The following is an 18,072-nucleotide window of genomic DNA, read 5'->3' on the forward strand; positions in this document are numbered from 1 at the left end:
TCGAGCAACGAGTAAGAATGAACAGGTATGATAAGGGATCAGATTCCAAAAATAATTCAGTGGAAATGCATGGATTCCAGTTGCTGCTACTGGAAGAAACTGAAATCCACAACACTACAGGTTCTTATGTGCTCGTCAATGTTTTGGAAAGTCAATTCATGGGTTTCTACAGGTCACTTTCCACAGGTGTATAAAATCAAGCACCTCGATTATGAATGCAGACTGCATGGTGCTCGATAAATACACCTGTGTAAATGGACCTGATGAAACCCATGAATTGCATAACAGATAGAATTGATATTACCGAATGTCTTCTTGTGGGTGTGCTACTTAGTACATCATACACCTTATCACAGTCACTAAAATATTTGTTTCCATTGTGCCAGTACAGTTTTGTGAGAGAGTGAATGTCCTGTGTACTATTAGTATCTTGTAACTTGACAGTAATACACATTTATTTACTTTAGGTACCCAAACAGAATACTTCATGAAAAGTATGAGTATTGATACAAGCACTTCGGATACACCATGGCCATGGGGGCCTGCTACCTCTACTGCCATCAAGCCTGTTCATCCAAGGCCAGCTAGAAGACCTCGGGTTGATCAAGAGGAGGAGGAGGATGAAAGCGACATCTCCACAATAACACCTGATGGCTCCACCTATGGCCCAGCGCAATCAAAGAGCAATGTAATAAAATCATCACAGCCAACAAATGTGTTTTGTGTGTTGTCCCTTCGGACCCCCAGGACAATACAAGCCGAAACAACAACTAAGACCTTTTTCCCTAAATAATCCCAGCACCATCTTACAAAGGATCTGTAGGCCAGATGTCTGCATCGTCTGGCAAAAAGAGGACATTGTTAATTCTGTGCATAGTTTGGATGTTCTTGTTTCGTGTTTGCATTATTTTAATAGACTGCAATATTACTATTTGTCAGTGTTTCACGGACCACCTAGCAAAAAAAAAAAACAGTAGACCTACTTCAACAGTATATTACACAATAGGCCTTCTTACTGAACCACCTTGCTTATTGTCTTTGAACCTTGCTTATGGTGTCAGAGGATTCATATGATTTAAACTGGCATAGGTTATCAGTGTTGCAGAACTGTTTGGATTTACATACAAGTTGGTTCAATATTGCAAACAACTCATCTATTATATTTTACCACATCTACTTGTGGAACACTTGAGATAGCTTGCGGACCACACTTTGAGTACCACTGCTATATGTAAATATAATAAAGTTGTTTATAGAAAATTGACCTGTTTTGTATATTTGTTTTAGGAGTTTCATCAGTTTTTGTCCCTTTTAAGCTAAAGGTTTATCTTACCTTTCATATCTTCTGTCTCACAGAGGGCCATAGTCGTCATAGTCGAATGTTTAGTGCATTTTGAAGGGAGTACATTATGCTAAGGCAGACTGGTTCTAATCCTGGGTACAGGGTCATACAGACAACAGGGGTACTGGTGTTGCCCATTTTTCTAACCACATGAGCAATCCCCTTACGAAAAAGTAGTATAGGAATCTTATAGTATTTGGGACAAAATATTATAGTAATCTTATAGGAATAATTGGGACATACTGTAGAAGTACTACTAATAACTCTATAATATCCTGTAACCGCTATAGTTTTTCTATAGTAGTCTTATAGTACCTATAGTATGTCCAAATACTATAGTATTCCTATAAGATTACTGTAATATTTAGTCCCAAAATACTATAAGATTCCTATAGTAGGCTACTTTTTCTGTCATACGTGACAGAAAACAACTTGAGTAGGCTAACCTCTGCCAATGTCAGGCTATCAAAGCCATAGTTCTCATTACCGGAGAAGTCTTGCAGCACACATTCTCTGCTTCTGTAGGCATTCTGGTACAATTCCAGCAAAATATAGCTAGGTAGGCGTGTTTGCATTTAGATCTATATATAGATATTGAGCTATGACCAAGTGGTCTTTCAATGATAGTATCATGGAATTTAAACCATAACTATCTAGCTATTCCGATAGCATTAGCAGGCTAGGTCAGTGGCTGAACTGCATTTAGGGTGCTTACCTGTGTTGTGAAGTAAAACATCTACTAGGAAGATTGCAAAGACTTTTGACTGTGTAAAGAAATAGGTCTTCATTTTAAAACGTTTCCAACTGTTTATTACTTGAAAGCAAGATGACGATTGTCACAAACGTTTACCTCTTTTAGGAGAAATTTTAAGCTGACAGGCAATTGTTACCATTCTATTAAACCAACATTCACCGACAAACGATCAGGAAGCGGTTCTTCTTCCTACTCGAATACTAGGATCAAACACATGAAGTTGTATCTCCGAAGACATTTTGTGCAACAGTTTTGACTCGAGTTTTAGCCAGGTTGTAGCACTGTAAAGTTGAATATGGAGCATAGCACAGGCAGAATCGGATGAGGATGCACTGGAGGAAGCGTCACAGTACTGTTAGCCAATCAGAGGTGAATTCATTAGCATGTCATTAATATTCATGACTAGAGGCGAAATCCAGTCATTCCTCCCCGCCCACCTTCCCCACCAAACTAGAACAGCATGAAACAGACGCAGGACAGCATTTTTTTCACCAAAACCGGCTCACAGGGCATTCATCAATACTACAGACCACTGCAAAATGAATGAAAAAACGATGAGATGAGACCTTTACACCACTTAAAAGTTCAACGAAAAGTTGCCATTGCTGCTGCTGTGCTGAAGAGATGTGGACGGCACGGCAGGGCATGCCCAATGAAAATAAATTAACGCAACACAACACAGACCCCGCTTCTCTCGCGTCAGTCACTGAAATGAACGCAACACAGAACCCGCTTCTCTCGCGGCAGTCACTGACAGTAGCCTAGAATAAATGCATGGGGAAAAACACTTCAATGATAATCGCTGCACAGCAGCAGTTTGTGACGTTGTTTATTAGTGTAACCTCATGTATGAAAACTAGCTAGGCAATACTAGCCTACTTTGAAAAATAATATTGCCGTGGCAATACTGGTGACGGCGGCCATTTCCTGAAGTAGCCTAAAGCATAGGCTAATGATTCCTAAAACATATACAAAGTCCATTCTGTGGCTACTGAAATTTGGGTATATCGTGCTAACTGTAACCCACCCTCTGAAGCCTTTCGTGACACATTGAAAATACTTTTTAATGAACCTGACGTGTTCTTCATTCTCTGATTCTAAAAATGTCATTTTTGAGTCATTAAAACTTAATACAAAGTGGTTTTGAGCCATTTTAAATCGCTGAGCTGCAGCATTGGATGTCAGACTGTGCGCTTCTCCGTCTACTGACAGCCAGGGCATATACATTTCTTCTACGGCTGCAACTGGGATTCACTCGCAGTTAACCAAATATTTCTTTATTAGGGCAAGGCAGGCATATTTCTGGCTATTATATTATTTCTAAACCAGTCTGCTAAAGTCTGTAGTGAAGTCTGTGTAGGGTTTTCCGGACTTCATTTCTTTTTACGAGACACCCTGCTCACAAGAGCCATCTGCCGGTTGTTTGGGTTGTTGCAGCGTCACTGGAGAAATACAAATTAAAGTCGCGTGATCCCGCGTGATGTCACGTGCGAACCTCGAGGGAAGCTGGCCAATTTGAAGTAATGCCCACTGTCCCTCTGTAAAGTGTGTTTTCCACTGCTGCTGCTTCAGCTTTCTCAACCGCGATTACCACAAGTTTGAAAACGCTCCCTCCCCTTCCGCTATTTGGCCAAGATGGCGTCCATTGAGGGCGAAAAGTGTCCAGCGTTCCACACTCAGCTTTTTGACCGTTATGAGTGCACCATCCGGGGACTTGCAGCGCCCTTCGTGTTGTTGGAATTTTCAGTGTGAACACCCTCATGCACTCAAATTAGGTATTGTAAGTGCAGAAGTACGCGATTTGAGACACAGTCACAGATGAAAGTTGTTAACGTTTATTAAAGCAACACCAAAGAATTTTTTGTACCTTAAAAAAATGTTTCCAAAATTGTTTCCGTGGTTCATCAACTCATAACAGGGTGAACGGCCATTCTGCATTCGCTTCGCGGCCCTCTATCGGCTATAACCGCACTATGTAAGTTTGCCAGATTGGGTAGCGGGCTTGTAGTTCGATGGAATGAGACATAAGAAACTACACATTTGACTTGCATGATGTCGCAATACATAATACTTTCATAAAATCATGCAACATATTCTACCTTGTCTATGGACATCGTTATTTGCAAAGCCGTTGCTGGATAAACAAATAGCGTGCGTGCAACAGAGGAAAAGTTCTTTGGTGTTGCTTTAATAACCTTGCAAACTTCCATGGGACATATGGGAGGTAACATTATTTAAACTTAATAAATGTAGTGTTGATACATAATATACATGTAGTGTTGCTCTTACTGGAAAGAGGATAACGTTAAAACAAATTAATTAAGTAACATTAGGCTAATATGTAAGTTATCTCACCCCCTGATTTAAGGAACTGCAGTTTAGTAACGTTATATCCATGGTCATTAACAGACCTATCATATAATGGATGTGAATGTGGGCAAGTATGATGCATTTGGAGAATTTCAATTACCAGAAATATCATGCCGACAAGTAGGGATCTTTAGTTTGTGAATGGTAGTGGTAGGCTACATGTTCTTCATTTCATAGCCCTTATTTGCCCCTTGTTTGATGTACCTGACTTGCACTGAGGTATGTGTTTAATTAAGATGTATGTGAGTGTAGTAGTGATTCAGTGATGGTCTTTTCATGTTCTGTGTGTTTTGCAACTTATTGATCCTTCTGTTCCCTCTGTTTGCAGGTGGTGTGTTGTGAGGACTGCTGCCTTGAGAACACTGGGTGTATTCTGGAATATTCCAAATGTGTGCCACTTCCATACAGAAGAAGTCAATGTATTGTACTGCATACATCATTTTGTTTAATCCTATCTTTTATTGATAGAGCCCTCACAAATAAACTGATATCAAGAATAAACATAGATGGTGAAGATGGCAAGGGTGCCTTCAGAAGGTAATTATCATTGTAGGCCTACACCTGATTGACTTGCCTTAGGCTACTTATTTGTTTAATGCTAGGATTTTTATCTTAATCAACAATAACAAATTGTATGGCAATTGCTGTTTTACTTGTTTAGGTGCCATCCAGCAGTCCCAGCCTGGAGCCAGAGGCTGCTGCAAGTCAGATGAGTTAGGCATCAGAAAGGTGGTGTTAGCAAGAAGGCAAGAGTTGCTACAGACAGTGATGTGATTAGGTATGATATCACAGAGACAGATACTACTGTGCAGAAGTGTAGGGTCACTTTGAAATGTCCTCTTTATATATATATATATATATATATATTTTTTTTTTTAAACACTGGACATATCTAAGTGTACCCCCAAACTTTATTATGCTGCATATATTGTACAGATCTGCATTACTTCTAACTATTGCACCTGACTTGTAGGTTTGCTCTTTATATATAAACACTGGACATATCTGTACCCCCAAACTTTATTATGCTGGTGTAGGCTATACTGTACACATCTGCATACTTCTAACGTCAATGTTTGATGTCATATTGATATTGAATTGACATCAAATGCCCACTGCACAGCACTATTGAACAATTTGTTCTACGATTACCCAACATCTAATCTTCAAAACCAAAATCCAATCCTTTCATAATTTTGCATTATTTTTTAAGTAGGCTAGGCTGAGGGGGGTTTCTAAAGGGCATTCTGGCATTTCGCTCCGGTGCAAAATAATTTCATAAATTTCGCTAATTCAGTAGGACATGAGTCATGACACTACGGGTTTGGATTTGATTATTTAATTGTGTTCTCTTCAGGGTCAAAGTAAAGAGGCCATACAAATTCAAACGGAACCACTCATCTACTAAATCACAACGCTGGGATCGAGTGTAGGCCTACACGGCTCCTTTAAAACATGGACCGAAATAAAATGTTCGCAGGGGAAGACAGTTTTATATAACGAAGGAATGTACCATTTATTATTTCAAACTATGATATGTGCAATTCGAAAGGTTTTCAGCCGCGGCAGTAAAGAAGCTGCTCATAAATGATATTGCCCAACTTGCTTCAAACGTTTGAAACACACACCTATTCCACTCTCCCCCACCCCATATCAGAAAAGGAATTTGAGACGATTTGGGAGTGAAGGTGCACCAAAGTGCACTGCAGATTGAATTAGCTAGTTGGTGCTGTCCTCCACGAGCTTGATTTCTGTGACAACTCTCGACTAACGGAAAGATACCGCAACATCCATTGTCCCCGGGCACTGATTATCCAGGTAAGGCGTAGACTCACGAAAATTATGCATTCTATGAAAATGGTCACACTGTGTTGTGCGATAAAGAAGCTTTGAGTAAAGCTCTTTCTCTCCCTATTGTTCAGCTGCAGACATACCGATTAGCAGAATAGGCTGTTAACGTTATGAGAAGCATAACGTTAAGAAAGCATAACGTTAATGGATTGGAAAGGAGATGTTCCTTGTTTGTTAAAGACAAGTAACGTTAACGTGAATCAGAAACATTTGCTTTTATTAACGTTATCGAAGTTTAGCGTTACGATGGGTGTGTATATTCCCATGTTAGATTAACACTTGATATAAACTGTTATACATATTTGAACAAAGCGTATTTTCTCATGTTTTATTTTATTAAGGAGTGATGTACCAAATTAACTAGAACGTCACGTTATCGCTACGTTAGTTGTCAACCAACAACAACGACAGCTAACAATAGCTAGCCGCAATGTTTGCTTACTGACTGCTACGACTAACGGTAACGTTAACATAAACTCGGATATCATGGCGAACACTGGGGGGAAAGCTAAATCTGAAGCTCTGTAAGCAATGTTAAAGTGGCCAAACGTTAATGTGAGTAGCCCCACGTATCCCTGTCAGCTCCATCACCTGAGCAGTTAACGGTGATGCCTAAACATCGTCATCTAGTTTCGAGGGCAGTGCCAAGTCGACTCATTACCCTTCGTTGTTATGCATGTCATGGTTAAGGATACATGAAAGCTAACGTCCCGTTCATCACACTGTTGCTTGCGTCAACATTTATGATTGTTGAATACAACAAAAATAGCCTATGTTGGCTAATGTTAAAGTTTAAACAACCGTGGCGTTCAATCGAGAGAGCTTGCTGGCCAACAGGGCCTAGTTGTCTATCGTGCTGGATAAGGACAAGGGGTCCTAGACATACTTGATATGTCTAGTAATATGGTTTCTTCTCATCTAAGATAGTCATTGGTTGTATTGCATCGAGAGACAGCCTCATTTTTGTATCTAGCTGGCATAGATCTATTCCTTTGACATGTCTGAGCCACCTTACAGTATATTAGACGTGAAAACATGTTTTTAGCATAAAGTGGACATTTAAATTGGTATTCACAATTAACTGCCACATCTGCACAATAACAGCTATAATCCATACTTAAACTTTAGTTAACTTAAGTTGGCTGCATACTCCTGGGCACATGTGCAATGTGTAAAATTGCAGTTGGATTTGAAATAAAGGCATTTTCTTAGGAGGACTTAATGATTTGTGACCAGATCTGGCAAAATGAGTCACAGTGACCAAAAAGGACAAAATTGAGATTTTAGTATCAATGGGCAGAGGACGCAGTAAGCTTTAAAACAATATCCTGGTCAAAGTCATATCACAAATCGTTGTCAAGATACAGCTTTTGAATTATGGCAACCCACCAACTTTTCCCAATTGAAAAACTGAGAAAATCATGTGTGAAGTTACAGGTTACAGACAGGCACAGGTAGGATTTGCCCACTTGAATGTAACTTTTTGTAACTTTACATTCTTGTCTTGACTATGAAACTAATTGACTATGAAATGTCTCTTATTTCATATAACACCAAAAATGTAAATTCAATATTTTAAATGGTTTTTTAAGTAATCGGCCTATATCTCAAAATATGCGACTTGTGGCTAATTTTGTCAGATCGGGTCACATTTAATCAAAAACGCTAGTCTGAACCCTCTGGAAATGGTTGCAGGAGTACAATATGGCAACATTTGCAGAAAGACATTCATGCAGGAGAAGTGTTCTTTAAATAAGGGACTGTGCTTTTGCCCTTGAAATGTATTGTACCTGTAGGTCCCATATGTTAAGCCTAACACCTAAGCACCGTTTGCTGGCTATTGTAAAGTCATGTGCTTAACAATCACACAGCCTTGTTGTCTAGCCTGATCGGGCATACTGATAACATCAGCTGAGTTGTGGGTCATAAAGTTGTGAGATGGATAATCCAAGTTTGAGTTAACTACTGTAGCTGGTTGAGAATCTAATTTTATTGTGACTATTGCAAATGTCATTAACTGCGTTTCATAATTCAATCCTTCGTCAATATGTGGCTAGGCCTCAAACTGCTCTTGATAAAGACAGCAAAGACACTAGTCACTTTTCCATGGGATGTAAGAAATGCTAATTAAAATACAGTACAGAATATTGTCATTTCCATTGCCTTCACTTTTTAATAGACATTTTGATAGGGTAGTGTTGGCCACTGAATCAAATTCAGCCATTGTGCTTTTTTGTTGCTTTTCGATCCCTCCCCTTCTGTTATGGAGCCAATGGCAGGGGTGGGAAGTGTCCAGTGTCTCACATTCAACTTTTTTCAGTACATCATCTGGGTATTTAGTGCACTGTGTGCCATTATCTGTGTGCACTTATTACCCAGGGAGCAAAACCCCAATTTTTTCAGAAATCATGCATGGGATGTTGTAAAAGGTTATTGTACAAAAATGAAATCTAAGATGATCAAACAATGTATGTCCCTTAGAGCTGTAATGATGCGTATCAAAACCGAAATCGCAACAATCATATCCACGAACCTGTGTCGCGGTGTGAGAAGGCAGAATCGTGATGCACCCCTTCTAGGCGACTATTACTATTAAATCCGGTTAGCGTGTTGCACTGTTTGTTTAAAACTGCATTCAAGTTACTGCATTCAAGTTGACTGATCATCTCAATACCAATGTTTTCCAAGACTCAAAAGGGCCTGTCCCAAGGAGAAAAAGTATTACCTTGAAACTTACACATGCGGGAAACTCAACAGTCCAACCAGTAGACTATGATCGCCCCCAGTTTTTCCTCTCCTCACACCTTCTGAATGGATGACAAGTTTCGCGGAATTCCGTTCACGGGGGGACCATATCAGCTACACACACGCAGACACTCACACACACATGCTCGCACGTGCACACACACAAACACACACGCATGTGCGCACATAAACGCGCACACACACAACACTGTTAGGATGTGTACACACACACACATACGCAGACAATCACACACACCCATGCACGCACGCATACACACACACACAACACACTGTTAGGATAGGTTAGGTCACATGGTAGGGATGGCACTGACTTACAGGCGGGGCTTCAGTGATGTCACTACCTGTGGCTAATTGGGTAAAGGCCCACCTGTCTTTAAGAGACAGCCAATTGGTTTTGGGCCTGTTGTGGGAGCAGGGCCTTATGCCCTCTCGTTTCTAGCCACCTTTGATGCATGGGAATACTGGTATTTGGGCAAACCTTTATGGATTAGGCCTCTATTTTGGAATAACCACCACAGAGTAAAATAAAGCTGAACCTTACAAGAACCAACGCTTGAACTGGCCGTAGAGCTATCGCAGTACTGGGCAGGGAGCGCGAGGATGCCACAGGTATGTGACCGCTCTCTGATTCTCCTGCCATGCTGACAAACATCACATTCACACACGGTTAAGACCTACTTCCAAGTCTGTGCACCACGCGTAGGGCTAGCGTGTAGGGTAGCTGTTAGGTCTTTCTGTGTTTGTTTTCTGTTTATGTTGCGTTGCGGGAGGCTTTTAGATTAATTTAATATACCCTGGACAAAGAAGAGTGTGGACCAGGACCGCCTCGTAACAATTGAGGACTCGTCCGAAATGGGCTTTGTGTGTGAGATGCTTGGTTTTGAAATGAATGAAATTGCCATGTTACTAATGTTAGCGTTAGATTTGGTAAACCACTTTTTTGAAGTCGGCTTGTCTTGTGCTGCTTTGCAGCTTTGATACAGCATTTTGGGGGTCATCAATCTGCAACCGTTTTGGCTGTTTTGGTGCTGTCTTAGGTGTGTTTGCCTATTTGGAGTGGCATACAGTGGGCATCGCTTTCAAATGGCCACTTCAGTCGCGCATTACGAGGCGTGAAGAGGCGTGAAGCTTTAGTACCACTTTCAGCCACTGTGCGTCGCTCTGCCACTGTACATCGCTCTGCCTGCCGCCCCTTCTGAAAAAGCTTGATTTACCTTGATTTAGGCTGCTTGGGTATGGCTTAAGGCTTGACTACACGGTGGTAACGGAAATCGAAATTTGCTGTCTACATTATTGTCAGTGTTGGGTTAATGCAACTACGCAAATCAAAACAGTGGTGTGATAATTGAGCCAGTAGAGAAATAACTGTTCAGAATCTGTAGCCTTGGGTAGGCTTCTGCAACATTTTTAACAGGCTACGCTATAGAGGCTTAAACAACTATGACCCACGTTTTGGTTTCGTAAATTAATTTGCCCTACTTCTTGACTGCAATGTAGTCAATTGACTGCTTGACATGTCATTTTTATGTTTCTGTACAATAAACAAATACATCTGCTTTATGGTGCAGAATTACATTCATATTTGGAACTTACATAGTCCAATGCATCGTTACACTACGTTAGTGTTTCCCAAAACCATAGTAGCAACGAACGTTCGCAACCACTATCGTAAAGTTGTGTAGTTACAACTACACCTCTCTATCTGTGATAGAATGCTAGTAGAAGCATAGTTCCAGGGATCTTCATGTCAAAGACGTCACTGACGCCAGTTATTTGTTTGCAAATTAATATAAATATATTTAGGTTTCTAATTGATATTTACACTTCTAACCACCATACATCCATATTTTAAAATGCCCAAGGCATAACATACATAAATTAAAAGTCAATTTGCTGCCATGTGCACGTAAGTAAAAGTCACACACCTGCAGATAATAATAAGGTGGTGCGCACTTTCAGCGACGAGTCAGCTGAGAATATGTAGCCTTTGGTTTTCATGGAGGGGGGGGGGGGTCCTTGTTAGTTTACGCAAACCAAGCCAAGAAGGCTGATTCTGATTTTGATAATATGATCTGCACAAAAGATAAACTTAGGTAAACAACAATGTCAATATTGTTGTCAAAATCTTAACCCAGATTCGAACTCTTGGACAGGGGACTGGTAACTACTGTGCAACGGCGGCTGTCATCTGCCGGCCTTAACGCAATGCGCCAGAGAAATATGTGCAGGTGCCCGTTCACGTGCTACTAAACGTCATTAACCACCTTAGTCCAGACTACTGAAGTTTAGTAACTATCATGGTTCAAACTTACTGTACTATGTACGACAGTTTTGGGAAACAGTCGTAACTTACATGTTGGTTAGTTGAACGATGCATCCTGTTGTACGGGAAATGCACCCCAGATCAGCTTGTAGGCCATTAGCAATCTGTTTATTTTATTTTATGAAGCCTACACAGTAGATCACATGCCACATTCTCACTTTCAATAGACAGATGCAATAGCCATTGGTCAAGTATTGAGTATAAAGCAATTAAGATAGGCTAGTACCCTATACAAAAAGTACTTCATACTATCATAAAAATTCGTTAAAACTAATAGCATTTTGCAACTTGACAAAACACTGGATTTAAATATCGTAGGCACAGGAGAAAACTTGTACATCCATTGGCCCGTGGGGAGATCACATGCCAGTTACCTCGTTCGGCTGGGAGCTTGTTTCGGCAAAAAAAAACTATTGCATTATATCAATGCGTCTTTGTTCATGGGTTTGGCCTCACAGCAGAGGCTTAGACAACTATGACCCACGTTTTGGTTTCGTAATTTTGCCCTACTTATTGACTGCAATGTAGTCAATTGACTGCTTGACAGGTTATTTTTATTTTTCTGTACAATAAACAAATACATCTGCTTTATGCCGCAGAATTACGCACTTGCCCAAAAAAAGGCCTGTGGATTGCGCAGCCTACAGTAAGTAGGTCTTAGTGAGTTAGGAGTCCTCTAGACTTCTTTTCAGCTGTCTCAAAGGTGGAAAGTTGTGTTCGTTGGGGGCAGGGCCGGATTAACAATTCATAGACCCTTGGGAACAAATGTCTGATGCCCCCAGCCAGCCGCGGAATCGGGCGGTCAGTTAATAGGCCTATTGTGAAGATTTGTATTGCCATTTAAGGCACGAGCGCATCTGTGAGGCCAAGCCTCACCAAGTAGCCTGTTTATTTACAACTAACATTAGGCCTACATTTAATTAAACTGCTTATAGGCTATGCCGAAATAGTTTCAACATTTTGAATATCAGTGTCGGGTGAATTAGGAATGCCTTATGGCTGAAAGCTGCTTGAGATACAAAAAGTTAAAAACAGATGACACGATGCGCGTCACTGACGTAATGCGCAAATTTTATAGCCTAGATATTCCAATATATTCAAATACATGTTTTTATTTTAGAGGGGATATTCAAACGTCATTTTTGAGGAATTTTGACAGCCCTAGTCCACTGTAGGCTACGCCAATAGTCTATTAACACCTTCCACCTAACCCTGGTGAGTGGGGGTCGCTATAATGCGTGTGAAATAGCACCATTGTGTAGCCTATGCGAAATAGCCTTAAAATTGTTCCGGTGTTGTATGCCTTCTGGTTTCTCCACCTACTGGTTTCCTTGCGCGTGCATGCGCTGCAGCAGTTGTCAGACATTCACAAACAAGTTGTTTTAGGCGGTTTGAAGTCGCTTTTCATCGCCATGGCTTTCGGCTACATTACAGCCACTTTCGGACAAAAGACCTGTAAAAATATATGTTTTGAAAACTAGCATTAAACTGGATTCGATCCCCAAAAAAGCAACACACGCGGCGTGACTCTCTTCATTCTGATTCCCTACTCTTTGAGCCAACTAATATGTTACGCGAATCAATTAACTATTGTAGGCTACCATTAATTAATAACGTAGGCAACACCCAGGTAACATGTTGTCCAGGCTATCTGAAACAAGGGCTTGCCTCTCATCTACGTCGTCAGTGCACTGTGCACAGTAGGCCTATGCTACTCTTTGTGGTTGATCAACTAAAAATAAAAGATGTATTTGGTGATGACGTTATTGTAGGCCTAGTAGACCAAATTCTGAGAAATTAAATGGTATGAGAAACGATCTACATAGCGCACCAGACCGCAATGTCTTCAAGGGTTGAATGAAGGGAGTTTGCAAACATTAGTGTATTTTTCCAGTCAATAAACATTCTTAATTTTCGAATGTCTTTGTCAGGGAACATCTGACTTTTAAAAACCATAGGCCTGGTAGTCGCTCAGACAAGGAGTTATAAGATAAAGGCAATACCATTTGTGTCACCTAATGCAGTTCAGTGAATTAGCAAGATACCATCAGAAGGCAACAATCATAAAAAAGCACAATCTTGTGGCGCTCTCCCCTGCGCATAAAGCTGTCTGCGTGTTGTAGGCTAGATTTGCGTGAGTTCTTTCTATCTGCTTTACTTTTGTGAGTTGCGACCACCTAGGTATATGAGGTACCAGTGTGTCACAAAACAATAAGCTTTGTCAGACTACTTTTAAAATGATATTCAGGGCTATATACATTTTAAACATTCGGGGCTGAAGACCTGACAAAGCCTTGCGTTAATTCTTCAGGTGGGAAGTGTCAGGAATTTTCATACGAGAGACGCTCTCATTGGTGGTTAGTATATGAAGTAGGGAATTGACAGCAACATATCCAATCACATTATGAGATAAACTGCGATGTTTGATTTTAAATTAATGTAAATTTAGCCGGGACTGTAAGCTGGCACACGTGGGTGCTCGATGTTTTCAGTGGGTGCCCGAGAGACGGAGCACCCACGGTATCGGTGCCTATGACAAGCGTATCTCGCGGTTGCATCCATTACAAACAAACATGCAATGTGAACGTCTGGGATTGGGGAGAGCACTAAATGCTTTTCTGAATAAGCACGAAGTCAAGCCTTTCAATGAAAAACACTCTTTAATAATCAAAGAAATAAACGCTAATGAAGTAAACTTGTAACCATCAAAAATAGTTTATCGCATGTAACTCCGTGATAACAGGACGTAACAGGAAGCCATTTGGCTGAGCAACGGTTAATGCTCTATATTTTGTCAAAATGATGTCTGTCTATCATCGTTGCACTCGGAGAAAACCAGAATGTTTAATTTGTCCTGCGTTTCTTCTACGGCTGCAAACGGGATTCACTCGCCGTTAACCAAATATTTCTTTATTAGGGCAGGGCAGGCATATTTCTGGCTATTAAATTATTTCTAAACCAGTCTGCTAAAGTCTGTAGTGAAGTCTGTGTAGGGTTTTCCAGCTCCATTTCTTTTTACGAGACACCCTGCTCACTTGAGACCTCTGCCGGTTGTTGCAGCGTCGTTGCAGCGTCACTGGAAAAATACAAATTAAAGTCGAGTGATGCCACGTGATCCCGCGCGCGGACCGCGAGGGAAGCTGGCCAAGTCGAAGCACTGTCCACTGTACCTGTGGCAGGGTGCTACGTTTGTTTGTGGTTTGCTAAAACTTGATTAATGTGATGAATTGTGGCAATTTGTTTATGCCCGTTTGTTGTCACAACTCTTCAGTGACTTGTGTAGTTTAGGACATTTTGGGGGCCCTGGTAAAATGCCCTGAGTTTGTGGATGCTACATCCGTGGAAGTTTGCCAATTAGCCTAGGTCTGTAGTAGTTCTGTGATATAGGGGGTGAGGTTGTGCAGGGCTTTGAATGTCATGAACAGGACTTTGAAGTTGATTTGTTGTGATATGGGGAGCCAGTACAGTTGAATCAGCAGGGGTGTGACATGGTCGATGGACTTGGTATGGGTGAGAAGTTGGAGCCGGTGGAGTAGTTTATTGGGGATTCCTTGCAGGATTGCCTTGCAGTAAGCTTAGTTGATCCGTGAAGTCACCAGGGCGTTGACAAGAACATCGGTGGAGTGATGTGTAAGTGAGGGACGCAGTCTGGAGATGTTTCTGAGGTAATAAGCCGTCCGGCAGACATTATTGATGTGGATGGAAAATCAAAGGGTACTGTCCAGAATAACTCCAAGGCTCTTTACCTGTTTAGATAGATAGATAGATAGATACTTTATTGATCCCTAGGGGAAATTCAAGTACTGGTATGACATCCTCCCCTGATGAAATGTTGGATTTTGATAGTGAGGATGGAGTGCCAATGAGCAGTAGCTCTGTTTTGTTACTGTTAAGTTGGAGAACCTTTTTGAATGGTGGGTCTGCGCGTTTGCTTGAGGATGCTGACATTCGTGTCTGGGAATGAAACTGCTTGCAATGTTTAAAAAAACTGACACAGTAGTATGTCAGATTTCAACAATCTTCCACAAACTCACGTCTTGCATCTACTGATTTTGTCATTGTCTTGGTTGGAGGGATTTGCCCGCAGTGGATTTAGCTTTGTTCTTAAGTTGCCCTTTTGATTTCTATGGTCGCTATACGTATTTGCAAGTCAGGTCAATTATGTGTTGCAAACTTGTAAACTAGTTGTTTTCAGACTAGTTTTTCTTTGTCACACACCAGTCAACAAACTCAACGCACGTGAATATTCGAGATATTCACCCTTTGCAGACACGTGACGGCACCATGCTGGATGGCAAAAATGCCAAATTACATTATGTCATACTGATTATGATGAAGGGAACACCATTATGTAAGGGATAATGGACGACACGGTGGTCTGTTCACAGAAGTTAATGCACGGTCGAGATTGTAAAACGGCCCCGACGCGAAGCGGAGGAGCGGTTTAAACCCTGTAGGTATCTATTACGTAGGACAATGGGAAATTCAACCAAGCAGTAAAATAAAAGTTTATAATAGAGACCGACCGATTTGGGTTTTTCTAAAGCCGATGCCGATACCGATTTTTAGGAAATACCATTTTGCAGATTTTTAGGGCCGATATGCTATCGTATTAGGGTAGATGACAAATAGCAGAATTCAGACTGTCCATGTGTCACACACTTATAAAAAATGGCAATTGTTAAGAATTGATATGGAAATGTTGTAGGTCTGGTAGGTTCAAGTTCTGTCATATTAAATTTATTGGATTTGTATTTCACTTTTGACTTAAAATAATCATCCAAACATAAAAAATGTCATATGGTGTGACTGTCCACCATGTGTGCGAACTTCCTAAAAAGAGTGTATATCCATAAAAGTATAATTACTTTTAAAGTTTTACCATGCATATAAAATAATTGGATGTTTTTTTACAACCACAGAAAGTTTTGATGTTTATGCATGCTGTCCAACTAAGTTATAATCAAATATATTTTGTCCATAAAATGGTTGTCATATGGCGTGACACTATATTGTATATTTTGACTGGGCATTCATTTGGACATTAAAATTGTGAAGAGGACCCTGCTTAATCAGGAAGTAACAATAGAATGTCAGGAGTAATTGGCATGGTCAAGAGGTGAGTTCTGCTTTTTTTTAGATTTTTATATAAAAAAGCTTTGAATTGGACATCATCAATCATTGGCCAAATTTTAGTGTCTTATGGTGTGACATCATTTGCCTAAAAGTAGCTATTTTCCACAAATATTCTTCATGAATTCTTAAAAGCACTGCTGCCATGTGGTCAGTTGCATGCTAAATAATAGTTAGCTGTATTTAACTGTCACTTAACTGTCAAAATGTCATATAGTGTGGCTGCATCATATGTGACAATTTTCACATAAAAGTTCAAATTGCATTTTACATAAAAGTTCTTGTAAAAACATGTTTTAAATTTAGATATTATATGTTTTTGTTAAATCTGTGATAATTGGGAAAAAAATGTATCTGTACAATTCATATTTCTCATACTTTTTTTTTTTTATGTTACCATGCCATGTAAGTTTAAAAATAAATACTAAACTTTCATCTATTTTGCTGTTACACGCATACACCATTCATACAGTGACTTCAAAATTCATTGTTAATGATTTTATTGTCATTAAAAACCCTGTTTTGCTCTGACACATGGTGGAGTGGTGCAGTTCATCAAATGGCGTGACACCATGTCATTTGGTGTGACATTAAATAATGTCACAAAAAAGACTTTATAATTGAAAAATCATTAAAACATCAATAGCACACAAAGGAAATGGTATCTGCAAGAACCTCAAGAATTTTTGAGTGAGTTCTTACAAGAAATATCAGAATTAAGCTAAAATATCTGGTTACACTTAGGAGCATTCTCCACCTTGACAAAATAACTTGTTAAATTTCAGGTTTTTCTTCTAAAAATTCACAACGAAATGTTGCAAATCAAAGCGTGATTAAAATGTACGTGACATAAATTAAAATGTACTAATTTTGACATTTCAAAATTTTAACACCATAGACAAAAAGTATCTAATTTTCATTTTATTTAAAAAAAAAAATGTATATTAGTTTTTAGAGATACACAACCATATGACAATTTTAGGCACTAACATGTTTTTTTAAATTCCTTTTTTCAGGCTTATTTGTCATCCACCCATTATCCTTAATTGGCATGCTAAAAATCATACTAGTAAGAGGAGGCACAACACTTGTAAACTTCACACGATTTATTGAAAATTAAACATATGAATTAAATATAAAATAAATACCAACTCTGAGTCTTAAATATTCAATATATAATCAACATAAAAATAAATATGAAATAAAAATATATTAGTGCTGCAAACACACTAGTAACAAAGGGCATACTAGCAACATAAAAAATAATGTAAACAAGTTTCAAGTTTAGCTATTTCACAGTTTCACAGGCATGTTTTATGCTTCTCAATACTGCCAGTTCAAGAAACGGAGGTTGTCATGCAGGAAACACAACTGTTCGGCATGTTCGCCCTTGATGTTGCTCCTCTTCTTGTCATAAATGTTCCCAATCTCACTAAACACCCTCTCGCTGGGAACTGAGGAAGGGGGTGGACAAAGGAATTTTCTTTCTAGTGGTGCAAGAAGGTGTAGACGGGATGAATTTTGCTTCCACCA

The 18,072-nt window shown here is 39.8% G+C and overlaps 1 protein-coding gene across 1 annotated transcript in view; it reads left to right on the plus strand.

The window, feature by feature from the left end:
• Window positions 1–6,071: 6,071 nt before the first annotated feature.
• Window positions 6,072–18,072, plus strand: part of LOC125303200 (protein FAM110B-like) — a 45,331-nt gene continuing 33,330 nt past the window's right edge. The window contains 1 exon segment of the mRNA XM_048256797.1: window positions 6,072–6,284. The gene's annotated coding sequence lies outside the window, so the exon portion shown is untranslated.

Source organism: Alosa alosa, chromosome 1 (assembly GCF_017589495.1).
Source record: "Alosa alosa isolate M-15738 ecotype Scorff River chromosome 1, AALO_Geno_1.1, whole genome shotgun sequence".
Taxonomy (NCBI): Eukaryota; Metazoa; Chordata; class Actinopteri; order Clupeiformes; family Clupeidae; genus Alosa; species Alosa alosa.